This window comes from Pongo pygmaeus, chromosome 16, assembly GCF_028885625.2.
Source record: "Pongo pygmaeus isolate AG05252 chromosome 16, NHGRI_mPonPyg2-v2.0_pri, whole genome shotgun sequence".
Taxonomy (NCBI): domain Eukaryota; kingdom Metazoa; phylum Chordata; class Mammalia; order Primates; family Hominidae; genus Pongo; species Pongo pygmaeus.
Genome location: NC_072389.2, coordinates 62,740,288 through 62,753,862, shown reverse-complemented (window position 1 = coordinate 62,753,862; position 13,575 = coordinate 62,740,288). Strand labels below are relative to the sequence as shown.

General features: G+C 43.7%; 1 protein-coding gene across 8 annotated transcripts in view; it reads right to left on the bottom strand.

The window, feature by feature from the left end:
• Nucleotides 1-13,575, bottom strand: part of CGNL1 (cingulin like 1) — a 178,023-nt gene that overhangs the window by 157,765 nt on the left and 6,683 nt on the right. The window contains exon 1 of one of the 8 annotated variants that reach the window (XM_063652659.1): nt 10,409-10,486. The exons of 6 other annotated variants lie outside the window; for them this stretch is intronic. The gene's annotated coding sequence lies outside the window, so the exon portion shown is untranslated. Of the gene's footprint in view, nt 1-8,489; nt 8,532-10,408; nt 10,487-13,575 lie in introns of those variants that run through there. One more of the 8 variants, XM_063652660.1, reaches the window with a different exon arrangement.

The following is a 13,575-nucleotide window of genomic DNA, read 5'->3' as shown; positions in this document are numbered from 1 at the left end:
TGTAAAAAATGGTTTCACAGTATAGAACACAGCTCCACACCTATTAAGACCCAGGAGTGCTGACCTAGAAATATACTCAAAGAGCTGTAATACAAAGCATGTACAAGAATGAACACAATTAGGCCAGGCATGGTGGCTCACACCTATAATCCCAGCACTTTGGGAGGCCAAGGCAGGCAGATCACTTGAGGTTAGGAGTTCAAGACCAGCCTGGCCAACATGGCAAAACCCCGTCTCTATTAAAAATTAAAAATTAGCCAGGCATGGTGGCATGAGTCTGTAGCCCCAGCTACTTGGGAGGCTGAGGCAGAAGAATCGCCTGAACCCAGAGGTGGAGGTTGCAGTGAGCTGAGATCACACCGCTGTACTCCAGCCTGGGCAACAGAGGAGACTTTGTTTCAAAAAAAAAAAAAAAAGAAAGAAAGAAAGTAAGTAAGTAGCACAATTAATAACAGCCAAGAACTAAAAACAACCAAAGTCCATCAACAGTAGAACAGAGAGATCAATACTGAGGCATATTTGTACATTAAACTATACAATAAGAAATGTAGCAATATATTTAGCAATGAGGAAAAACAAATTATTGCTACATGCAAATCCACGTATTTCACATCAATGGATGAATTTCACAAACATAATACTAAGTAAAAAAAGCCAAATACAAAGAGTACATACTGTATGAATATGATTCTGTTTTTATGAAGTTCAAGAACAGTCAAAGCTTATCTGTGGTGATAGAATAGTAGGCAACTTTGTCGAAAAATAACAACTAGGAGGAGGCACAAGAAAAATTCTAGAAGATTCTGTACTTTATAATTTATGAACTTAAAAAAAAATGTTTTTTAACTTGGTTTGTACCATAGCGCTAACCACTTACCAGCTGCATGGTCTTGGGCAAATGTCTTAACCTTAAGCTTCAGTTTCTACATTTGAAAATGAAGATAAAAACAAAACCATCAACTACTTCACGGGAATGTGATGAGAATTAAATTAGGCAATGCACATAGAGTGCTTGACATAGTGCCCAGCACATGGTAGAGCCCAATATACAACAGCAAAAATAGCAGCAGCAAAGTTCTACTGATGTCTTACTTGGTGCCAGGCACTGCTCTTAGCTTTAAGCCCTTAATCACTGTGCAATATACCTCGCCCAGTTCCTGTTCTTATTAACGAGTCAAGGTCAGACGCAAAGGCTGTGACCTGGGCATTCAGTAGCCGTCTGTGCATAACACGAATCACAGCATTCATTTCAAGAAGGGTGAATCACTAGTTATGCTGCTGCTGAGGTTTCAAAGAAAAGAAACTGACAGGAGTCACACATTGGGATTATTTAGCTTCTGAAAGCATTAGCTGCTTTTGCAGAAGTAGGAAGATTTTATTCTGGTGAAATCACTCATGTTGAATTGAGGACTCATTTGGGAACTGAAGGAACTCATCTTTCTTCCCTAAGGAAACAGAAGAGACAACTAACTCTCTGTTAAAAGTTATTCATGTTGACTAGCTAAATTTACTATCTTTTAATGCAGTTCAGATTTATAATTAAAATAATTGGGTTTTTTGGTTTGGTGGGTTTTTTGTTTGTTTATTTGAGACGGAGTCTCACTCTGTCATCCAGGCTGGAGTGCAGTGGCATGATCTCAGCTCACCACAACCTCCGCCTCCCAGGTTCAAGCAATTTTCCTGCTTCAACCCCCGAGTAGCTGGGACTACAGGTGTACGCCACCACACCCAGCTAATTTTTGTATTTTTAGTAGAGACAAGGTTTCACCATGTTGGCCAGGCTGGTCTCGAACTCCTAACCTCAAGTGAGCTGCCTGCCTCAGCCTCCCAAAGTACTGGGATTACAGGCGTGACCCACTGCGCCCAGCCAAATAATTGTTTAAGTACAGGCTTACTGTGTAAAGTAACTGAAAATACTGGTCATGAAGCAAAGGGCTCAGATCATATAAGATCATCTCCAGCCAAACCACCCTGAATGCACCTGACTATTGACACTAAGCAGGGTCAGAACTGGTTAGTTCTTGGATGGGAGATTACAATAGGTCATTTGTAACACTGATACAATAGTCTCCAATTCACAAGAATAACCTGTACATTTGAGAATGGCTCAATTCTCATGAATTGTGGCTTCAAATAAGAAATAGCAAACTGCCTGATTTTGAACCTACCCCCACCATTTACTAGTTATGTCACCTTGGGCAAGTTACTAAATCTCTCTGTATCTCAGTTCCTTGGTAAAAATAGAATCAATGCGTTACTATAAGAACCAAATAAGCCGTGCGTGGTGGCTCACGCCTGTAATCCCAACACTTTGGGAGGCTGAGGCAGGTGGATCACCTGAGGTCGGGAGTTCGAGACCAGCCTGACCAACATGGAGAAACCCCATCTCTACTAAAAATACAAAAAATTAGCCGGGCTTGATGGCACATGCCCATAATCCCAGCTACTCAGGCAGGAGAATCGCTTGAACCCGGGAGGCAGAGGTTGCCGTGAGCCAAGATCACGCCATTGTACTCCAGCCTGGGAAACAAGAGCTTGTACTCCAGCCTGGGCAACAAGAGCGAAACTCCATCTCAAAAAAAAAAAAACAAAAAAAAAACAAAAAACAGAAATTACCCTGGTTTGGTGGCACGTGCCTGTGGTCCTAGCTACTCGGGAGGTTGAGATGGGAGGATGGCTTGAGCCTAGGAGGTTGAGGCTGCAGTGAACCATGATCGTGCCACGGCACTCCAGCCTGGGTGACACAAGGCTTTGACTTTAAAAAAAAAAAAAAAAGTTAACACATGTTAAGTACTTAGAACAGTATCAAGCACTGTTTAGTGACATACAAGTGTTAGTATCATTAATTTTTATTATACTTTCTGATGTAGATGCAGAATTCATGTAAAATTACACAACTTAGTCACAAAATCTGCAGATATAATATAGACTATCTGAGAACCAGAGAAGGATATATATTAAGATCATGTCAAGTAAGAATGACATTTGGTCTTTATAGTAATACTTATGCACACACACAAACACATGCACTTTCTCTCTCTCTCTCTCTCTCAAGAAATTTAACTCGGGGCTACTCTGGAACATAACGTACCAATGATCTCAGGTTCTTTGGATCCCAAAATGATCCCCAAAAAAGATGTTAAATATTACTTTTCTTCCAAGTATTTCCAAGAACCCATTAAACACACACATGCATAAATACACACACACACACTGAAAAGGTACACTTGTTTTCTGTATTTCAAAAGCACACTGGAATCATTCCACTGCACATTTGAGGGGCAAAGTGGATGGTGTTCAAACACAAACTCTTCACCCTGTAGCAGAGGAGGCCTACTAAGCTTTTACACTTTCCTCCAATTGTGAACACTGAAAGCTTTTCATTTTGTTCCAAAGGAAATGATCTTACCATAGCTCAACGATATTATCATTGTCTGAATAAAGTGGGTATCCGGTGCCATTGCAGAAGGCCTAAATGCTAAAACCCAAGGGTACAAAAGTTAAAAGTAACTCAATAGAAATGTCAGTTACAACATTCTTTCTTTTGATTTATGACCATCAAACTTAGAACTCCGGAGCAAGGGAATTAAGACCATGGCACAATGTAAGGGTAGTACTCTACCTCCCCTCCTTCCACCCTTGCCATTAAAAAGGCCTTCAATACTCATTTTATTTTTCTATATGGAAGAGAATTAGACTTGAAAATACCACTACATATAATTCTTTCATCTCACCAACAGGCATATTCACACTCTTCTACTAATACTGGCCGACCAGGTTGAAAATCCCTATCTCACAACTGTTATCTGTGTCACATCATTAAGATAACAATTTTTTATGTATTAGTCCAGGGTATCAAAGAACTTTATTTTTCCTTTTAAAAAAAAAATGACTGTTCATTCTATACTTAGTAGACTTTAAACATCTAGACTCCATTGAAGCCGCACACTATTAACACAGTTAACATGAGATGGTGGTTTCTTGCTTTTGCTCTACCCTCAGTTGTAAAAACCTTATACAGCTTTATTATCCAGATCCTGGGACAATAGGCTTCAGTAGGAGACAGATGATGAATAGAAAGTCTCATACTTACACTGTTTCCTTAGCAATGAATTAGATTCTGGGAGCTCAAGGAAAAGGTAGGAAATGATAGTCATATTTCTTTGCAAGATAAATTTCCAGCAGAATGTACTTTCTTGCTGACTTGAGCTGCTTGGTTGAGTTTCAGCACCTCATAAAGGTGTGTTAGGTCTTCACCTAAACATTCATTCATTCTTCAAATGTGTTTTTGTCTCTACTAGGTAGAAGACACTGTGCCAGGTACCAAAAGAGATTTAAAATGACCTCATTTCACTCCTGGACTTTTCCCCTTCCCCAACCTCCCTCTAGGCCAATCACACACAGCTAAATGCACTCCTATCCTATCATACCATGTCTCAGATAATGCCCCTGTTAGGGCTTTGGTTTCCTCCCTTTAATTTCTCCCACCCCTACTAAGAAAACACCTATCACTTTCTTTTGTATTGTAAAGGTAATACATGCAGTGATAGTTATAAAATTCAAACAGCCAAGAAGGGCATGAAATGAAAAACAAAACCACGCCACCATCCCACGGCCCAGAAATAACCAAAATTCTTGGTTCCAGAAATTCATATTCACAATCAAAAATTAAGACTTTTTTTTCACCATCTTATGGTGCTGAAAAAATTAAGACTTTTATTGTGATGGTATCAGGTGCGGGGGGAAATAAGAAAAATTTGAAGGTGTTTATTTTTGCAAACAAAAAAATGGGATCTCAGAACACAGGCTGATTTGCATCTCTGTGCTTTCCTCTTTTCCTGCCTCTGGACATCACGCTGAATAAGGATATGATGGGTGGAGCAGCAACAGCCACACTGAGATCATGAGGAAACAAGCTTGAAGGCAAACATCAAACACTGAGGTGAGGAAAGAGGAAATAAGCCTGGGTCTTCAAACTAACTCCCCCAACAGCCCAGACTTTGGACTTCTTGTTTACATGAGGTAACAAATGTCATTTTGAAATGTCTTATTTAAACCACTTTTTAACCACTTTTTGCTGTTTTTATTCCTATGTAAACCACCTTCAATTGAGTTTTGTTTACTTGCAAGTAAAAGCAGCCCCATTGCCAAACTGATCTCTAGATAGAAGCCCAGTGAATTTATAATCCCACGCTCAGCACGTTTGAGAGTGTCTGTCTCCTCACACCCTTGGCTTTATAAGGTTTTGGTCCCCATCTATTCCTGGTTCATTTTCACTAGTGGCTAGAGCCTTTTCTTCCTCAAAGTCTAGCAGCTCTTCACTAAAGAAATGGCCCATTGCAAAGCAGTAACAGCAAGGCTGCTTATCATTGGCCAGTATTGCACTCATTCTGTTTTGCCTGTGTCATCCCATATGGGCACGAGGCTCACATGGCTTCTTCCAAAGCAGACTCTGTCATCACAAGGACAGAATACACTATAACACACCACACCAGTCCAGACTCTGCTAGACTATGACAACTATGGGGTGTGGAAAGACAGGCCCTAGAGTGGGAACAGGGTGGCCTGGCTCCCATCTGCCATTTTTGAGCTGGTTGGCTGAAAACAAGTCACCTCACCTCCTGAAGCCTGTTTCTTTGGATGTAAAAGGCAGGGTCTGGAAGCTACAGCCAGGGTCCTTATGAAGACTGGGACATGGTGCACACAGGCACTGATGCTAACCTGTCAGTGACTATTACGGTGGGACTTAGGCTGAGGCAAGCCCCTGGCCTCCTTCAACACTGTGGTCCTTCTTTGTCCTCTTTGCCCTCTCAGCTTGTCACACTGCTGCCACCACAGTTGGCAGCCTATCAGGTCATGATGGCTGACCTGAAGAAAATCAGGCCCATCCTTCTGCTCCTCCCACAGATAGGCAGCACTCCCACGAGCCCCATCGCAGTGAAAGGATATGATCAATGTCCAGCCAGCTGAGAGGCAGGGCATGCCAGCTAAAGTATAGGAAATGCCAAGGCCTGGGCTGGTACCTGCACCAAATGCACGATTTTTCACCCAGTCGGCCTAGGTCTCGCAAGCTCCCAAAAGGCTAGTTTGGCCCAAGCTGCTCTCTTCTGTCTTATTCATTCTCTACCATTGTGAACGGAATTATTGTTCTCAGTGCCTTGCTCCTCCATATACATCTACCTGCTTTGCCATATGACTTTGAGTTACCTCCTACTAGAACGGGCCAGGTATACTTCCTCATCCTGCTGATGTGGGGCTTGACAATGCAATTTGTGTTGGCTGAGGGAATCTTGGCAGAACTGACAGTGGGCTGGTTATAGACCAAAGCTTTAAGAGGCTTCCAGCATTTCTGCTTGCCTTCTTATGCCTCTGTAATCTGCCCAAGGCGAGCTGGCCCTGCATATTTGTTGCCCCTGCAGCCTGGGCTGCTGAATAAAACACATGTGGAATAGACCTCAACCCAGATGGAAGCCTGGAGTCTGGCTTGGCCAAGTGAAGCAAAGTCTGGCTCAACCAAACCACACCCAACCAACAGCTGAGTGAGGGGAAAATGAACCTTTGTGGTTGTAAAGAACTGAGATCTGGGGCTGGGTGCGGTGGCTCACACCTGTAATCCCAGCACTTTGGAAGGCCAAGGCAGGTGCATCACCTAAGGTCAGGAGTTCGAGACCAGCCTGAGCAACATGGCAAAACCCTGTCTCTACTAAAAATATAACAATTAGCTGGGTATGGTGGTGCGTGCCTGTAATCCCAACTCCTTGGGAGGCTGAGATAGGAGAATCGCTTGGACCCAGGAGGTGGAGGTTGCAGTGAGCCGAGGTGGCACCACTGCACTCCAGCCTGGACAACAGAGTGAGACTCCATCTCAGAAAACAAAAACAAAAAACAGATCTGGGATTGCTTGTTACACGGCAATATTAAGCAGCAATATCCAATACAACCACTGTAAGAGCAAATATAACTAAGTTTGCCTGGCACATAATGACACAAGATGATAAAATATTTACGCTTATGTTAAGGAAATCTGAGTCCATTTATCATTCAAATACATACAGAGCACTCATATACATAAGGCACCAGGCAAAGCCCACAGGGCACTGAGTAAAAAGAAAAACACAAAGGTAACTAACTCTTGCAGGTGTCTTTTTGGTCAAGCGTAACTCCAAGCTTCCTAAATCCTACTGGGGGAGAGGGAAGGGTCTGTGTTGAAAAAGTGTCTGCTCATTTCATTCATTCATTTACTATCCTGGGTTAAAACACAAAAGGCATGAAATTCAGTATCTGTGCATTTTAGTGAACTCTTACATTTGTTGATAGCAGAATCTACTTTTTCTACACATGTACTATTCACTTAAAAGACAGTTGGAAACTACAAGTTTTTTTGGTTTGTTTTTTGTTTTTTGAGACAGAGTTTTGTTCTTTTTGCCCAGGCTGGAGTGGAACTTGAATCATTTTTAATGAACTCCTTGGTTCCACTAATCTTCATTTATTTCCTGAGCACTCTGATGCCCCAGGTACATGATTTTTAACTTTGCTAGAAAGCAGCACACACATCATTCTTAGTTCCAAAGCCCAGCTGCCCAGGTGCAGCCACTGATCACGAATTATTTTAAAGGATAGTTGACATCCCCTCGTGCCCAAAATTTAAATTTAAAAAGAAAAAAAAAACACCTCTCTATAGTTTGACTCCGAAGTCTTCATTTTTACCTTTAGAATTTTATTTCATCTGCAAATGTGAAGACTCCTCCTCTAAAGGACAATGGTAAAGACAAGTTTCAGCCAGACTCCTTCCATTCACCTCCACTCAGAAAGTCATGGGAGATTCCCACATCTAATAGCCTTTGCCATGAAGTCTTTCCAACAATCTTTTGGAAGTCTAAATACAATCTAGATCCACTGGTTTGTCCTTCTTCCCACATTTATTCTCTCCCTCGGAGAACTTTAATAGATTTGCCAAGCATAATTTCTCCATCTGCGAGTCATGTTTTCTTCAGAGTCCAGTGACGTCACCCTGTCCCATGGACTGCACAAGGCTGCCAGGTATGCAGGCAAATTAGCTCTGATAACAAGAAGCATTTCTGTGATTCTAACCAGAAACTCACCAAAGCGAAGTGTCAGTACAGTCGTGCGAGCACACACATCTACAGCTCTCTCTGCAGACACTGCTCTGAGCACTGGACACACAAGAATTCATAGAACAGAACCCCGGAGCCAGGATTCAGATTCGGGCAGTCCAGGCCCAGAATCCAGACTGCTAACTGCCCACCTCGGCAGCCTCTACAAATCACCAGCGCGTGTCAGCAGCTCGGGGCTCCCCTCACCCTCCTGTCCTCGTCCAGCACAACGAAGGTCCTCAGAAAAGCAGCACAAAGGAAAGACCACCCTAGAATTTTCTTTATTTTAGCTTTTCCCAGGACTCCTCTAACGACAGCTCCAGAGTTTTCCCTGAAGCTAAAGCAGCCTGCTTCCTCTTCTCGGGGCCTACTCACCTCTCCAGAATCAGAGAAAAAAGTAGAGCCTCCTCCAGCTCTCAGGCCCCAGAATCTCAGGAGCCTGGTGCTGCTCTCCTAAATGCTTTAATCTCTGCCCACTGAAGCCCCCTAACACTGCAGATAAGGTCAGAAGTGAGGCAGGGTAACCGCCCTTCCCAAGTAGGGAAATGCTTCACCTCCTTCCAGTCCACTCTCTCTCCACGGAGCTGGTTTTACATATCTATGTGGCTTTCAGCCTTTCTGAATCTTCTACTAGTGGCAGCTGAGGGGGGCAGGATAGCCAAGAATGTCCTCCACCCCCTGCCCAGCCCCCATCTCTTAACCCAGTCTGGGTCAATGACAAGCTACAAATCTGGCCCAGGCCTCCACCTGGAAATCTAAAGCAAAGGATATTATTAAAGTCACAGGTTAAGGATCACTCACTCCACAGCTCCTCATTTAGAAGCCTGCAGTGGCGTCAAATGTAAACACTTCCCAAGAATGCTTTAAAACAGGGGGAGGTTTTTATTAAACGACTTAATTGAGGGCCACTTCTCATTGTGGGAAGCTTTTAAACCGATGAATAAAAGGGGCCTGGTGGTGTTTTCCAGACACTTGTTTTTAAAACCTGTCACACAGAGTCATGGGGAGATGAAGCACCACTCAGGGCCCCCATGTGTGCTCCTGCTGCTAATTCTTCCACAGAAGTAAGATACCTAATAAGACCTATTCCCCAGCACCAAGAACCTGGCATGAGGGCTTCATTCCATATTCCTTTCAAGGGTCATTAGAAGTACTAGATGGGAAAAGTGGAAAAAATAAGGCTGGCCAAGAAGGATCAAAATCAATGAAGAAAGACACTCTAAAACTTGAAAACAGAGCATGACTTAAGAGAACCACAAGGCTGATGAAACTGAGGCTTGGGGTACTCTGCAAAAAAAGACACCAGGTAAAAAGTGTTGAAGTGCTGGTGCATGTTACAATACACAGATGACACCTTGAAAACATTATGCTAAGTGAAAGAAGCCAGATGCAAAAGGCCATCTATTGCATGAAATACATTTATATGAAATATCCAGACTAGGCAGTTCCACAGAAACAGAAAAGAGATGAGTGGGCTCGCAGGGAGGGAGTGGCTGGGGGAAGGGAGGAACGTGGAGTGACTGCTCTACGGGTCCAGGGTTTCCATTTAGGGGGATGAAAAAGTTTTGGAATTAGATAGTGGTGATGGTTGCACAACATTGTGAATGTACTTAATGCCACTGCACTGTACACTTTAAATTGGTTAAAATGGAGATTTTATGCTGTATTTTACCACCAAAAAAAATACCAAGAACCAGAAAGATCCTTTTTCACCTCCTAAATCAGGAGCAATCTCTTCATCTGAGTAAAAATACACAAGCTACAAGCCAACATCAAATATTATTTTACTAACAGCAACTCATTTATTGAGCTAAACTCCCATCTTCACCGCACACCTCACAAGGACCAGTCGCTGAAGCCTCACACCCATCTTCAGCTGGGTGTTATTCTCGTCACTGTCATTATCTTCATTTTACACGTGAGGAAACTGAGGTGGAACGAGGTGAAGTAGCTAACCCAGGGTCACACAACAAGCATGGGAAAAGCCAAAGGTTGTACACAGAGCAGCCTGTGAGTGGCTGACCTCATGCTGTCAACCACTGGGCCACACTGCTTACCGAATCACACACCCTGCTGCAGGAACTGTTTAGGGGGCCTCCTACTATGCCTGTAACACAGATATTCTTTGTTGAGCCCCAACCATTTTAGCGTCCTTGACTGAAATGGATCCCTGAAAAACGCCTTCAAAAGGCATACCTTAGGAATCACACAGCACACTCACATGCATAGAGCTAGTTTCACACATGCAGAGTCAGAGCAACATGACCAGATGGGAGGGTGACACAATTACCTACCTGTCCTTTAACAGGGGAGAAAAGCAAGGCTCACAAGTCTGTAGCAGCGCAGGCCCCACTCCACCAATGTCCTCTGCAGGGAATGGGCTTAACCACCCCAGAGGCTAAGCGGTTTCACTGGTTTTAGCATGGCTATTTATATGTAAACGATGCAAGCAAGTTTCAAATGAAGTTAAGCCATGTTTAATGGAGAGAAAAGGAGGTGTTCCCACCTCAGGGGCACCTGTGGGGTAACCCAGAGGCATCAATAAAACGTTAAATTCCATTCTTTCCACCCTACTTAAGAAAGGAGGGATCTTTTTCCCTGGCCAGTAGCTCCCTTGGATCAGAGATGTTAAAAAGAGCTACCGTTGTTTGAGGTTCCACTTTGTCAGGGTTTCTTAGCCTTGGCTCTACTGACATTTTAAGCCAGATAATTCCTGTGGGGGACTGTCCTTTGAATCGAAGGATATTTAGCAGCATCCCTGGCCTTGGCCCATTAGATGCCAGGAGCCATCACCACCCCAGTCATAACTACAAAGAATGTCTCCAGATATTGTCAAATGTACGCCCGGGTGGGGAGGTTGGGGGGACCCTGTTTGACAACCACTGTACTATGTCAAAGAGATGTGGCTTGACTGTATGTGGTAGGCATTACATCTATTTTACAGACGAGGAAACAAACCTGAAATGGAAGAGGAACCAAAGAGCCATCACTCCTAGTGATCGTCAAATAGAGCTTCCAATCCAAGTAAGTGAGACCTTTCTTTGCCCCACAGTGTGAAGACGGAATGAAAATACAGGAGATGAAACTACTTTTTCTCTGTCCCCCAGGCTGGAGTGCAGTGGCACAATCTCAGCTCACTGCAATCTTGGCCTCCTGGGTTCAAGCAAAGCTGGGACTACAGGCATGCGCCCCCATGCCCAGCTAATTTTTTGTATTTTTAGCAGGGACAGGGTTTCACCATGTTGGTTAGGCTGGTCTCGAACTCCTGATCCCAACTGATCGGCCTGCCTCGGACTCCCAAACTGCTAGGATTATAGGCGTGAGCCACTTCACTCAGCCCAAGGTGAAACTACTTTCTACTGGCTCATGTATTTAAATGTTTAACAGGAAAATGGATGGTGGACTTGAACCTTACCAGGTATTTGGTCCTCAACTGCAAAGAAAATATATTCTGCAGACCCTGATGACAAGAGAAGCCCCAAACAATGCATGGAAGTCTGAAGGGCCTCCTTGACTCACCCAATAGTCTGCAAGCTGGGTGTAGGGATGCCCTTCAAATAAGAAATGCTTTAAGCAAACAAGCAAAAAATGATTCACCATGAGAACTTGAAATGCATACAAGACAGCATGCTTTTATCAAAAATTCTCTCCTGTTATTTTTGCAAAACACTCCCCATACACTCTCACTCTTCTTAAGGCTTGTCTGTTTTTCTGTTTAGATATCACTGTGGCTGCTAGAGACAGAGGAAATACAAGGATGTCAAGTTTCAAAACACTGTCTTTCTTCCTTCTTCCACAAAGCTTTATTGAGCACCTATTTTCTACCAGACACCAGGTATACAAGGTCAGTAAAGAGGTCTCGTCTCTTTAAAGGTTTGTTTGAAAGTTTATGGGAATTTTTTTAAAAAAGAAAGAGAAGAAAGTTTATGGGAATTCAGACACATAAACAAAGAGCACTTATGTTGTTCTCATTGCCAAGATAAAGGCATATACAGGCTATCAACAATTTGTTGAAGAAATGAATAAGTGGGTGAGTTCAAGGAATGAATGAAGAGCAGGTGCAGCATCCAGGCCTCTATGCTTAAAGAGGTGGTAGTTGTTAGCATAGCTCAGAGCCGGACAGCAAGGGTTTCAACCCTGGATTTCAGCACTTTAACAAGTTATCCAATTTCCCGTGGCCTTGTTTCTATCACCTGTAAAATGGGTTTATGATAGCACCTATCCCATAGAATTGCTATAGTAAAAGCTCTAGGATGGGGCTGGAGGGAAATGCTATGGGAGCATTTGCTATTATGAGAATTACTGATCTTGGGCAGGTCTCCTGGAAAGTGTCTGGCAACTCTCTCCCTCTTTTGTACCCCATCCAGCTGGGTCACACCCAGAAAGTTGGACTCAGGCCTGCAGGGAGAAGCAGTCATGCCGTGAGCAAGCCAGGCCTGGAGAATCAGCTAACTGGTGGGTCTTATCTCCCACCCCCTATTTCCCCTCTCCCTTCACCCTACCTTCTCCTCCCACCCACCACACCCCCAAAGCTTATGGGTGGCCCAAGGCAGCAGAGACTGTTAGGACTGAGCTAGTCTGGCCACAACCAGAGCAAAGGCATTTAAGCCCCAAACCTGAAACTCACAAATAAAAGGAATCTTAAGTTTGGGCTGGGCACAGTGGCTCACGCCTGTAATCTCAGCACTTCGGGAGGCCTAGGTGGATGGAATGGCTTGAGCTCAGGAATTAGAGACCTGCCTGGGCAACATGGCAAAACCCCATTTCTACAAAACACACACACACACACACACACACACACACACACATAAAAATTAACCAAGCATAGTAGCCTGCATCTGTGGTCCCAGCTCCTCAGGAGGCTGAGGTGGGAGAATCACTTGAACCTGAGTCTGGGAGGTTGAGGCTGCAGTGAGCTGTGATCACACCACTGCAGTCCAGCCTGGCCAACAGAGTGAGACTATCTCAAAAAAAAAAAAAAAAAAAAGGCAGGTGTGGTGGCTCACGCCTGTAATCCCAGCACTTTGGGAGGCTGAGGCAGGCGGATCACGAGGTCAGGAAATCGAGACCATCCTGGCTAACATGGTGAAACCCCATCTCTACTAAAAATACAAAAAATTAGCTGGGCATGGTGGCACGTGCCTGTAGTCCCAGCTACTCGGTAGGCTGAGGCAGGATAATAGCTTGAATCCAGGAGGCGGAGGTTGTGGTGAGTTGAGATTGTGTCATTGCACTCCAGCCTGGGCAACAAGGCTGGGCAACTCTGTCTCAAAAAAACAGAACAAAACAAAACAAAACAAAAAGGAAGAAAGAAATCTTAAGTTTGTTAAACTCCACCCTGCAATCCCTTTACAAGCTATTTTCTCTCTTTCTCTTCTCTCTCACTCCATTCTTTATCAGGTCCTCTCCAGCATTTAAAGCTTTCACAGTAATCACCACTCTAAGTGAATGTTCCAGGTTT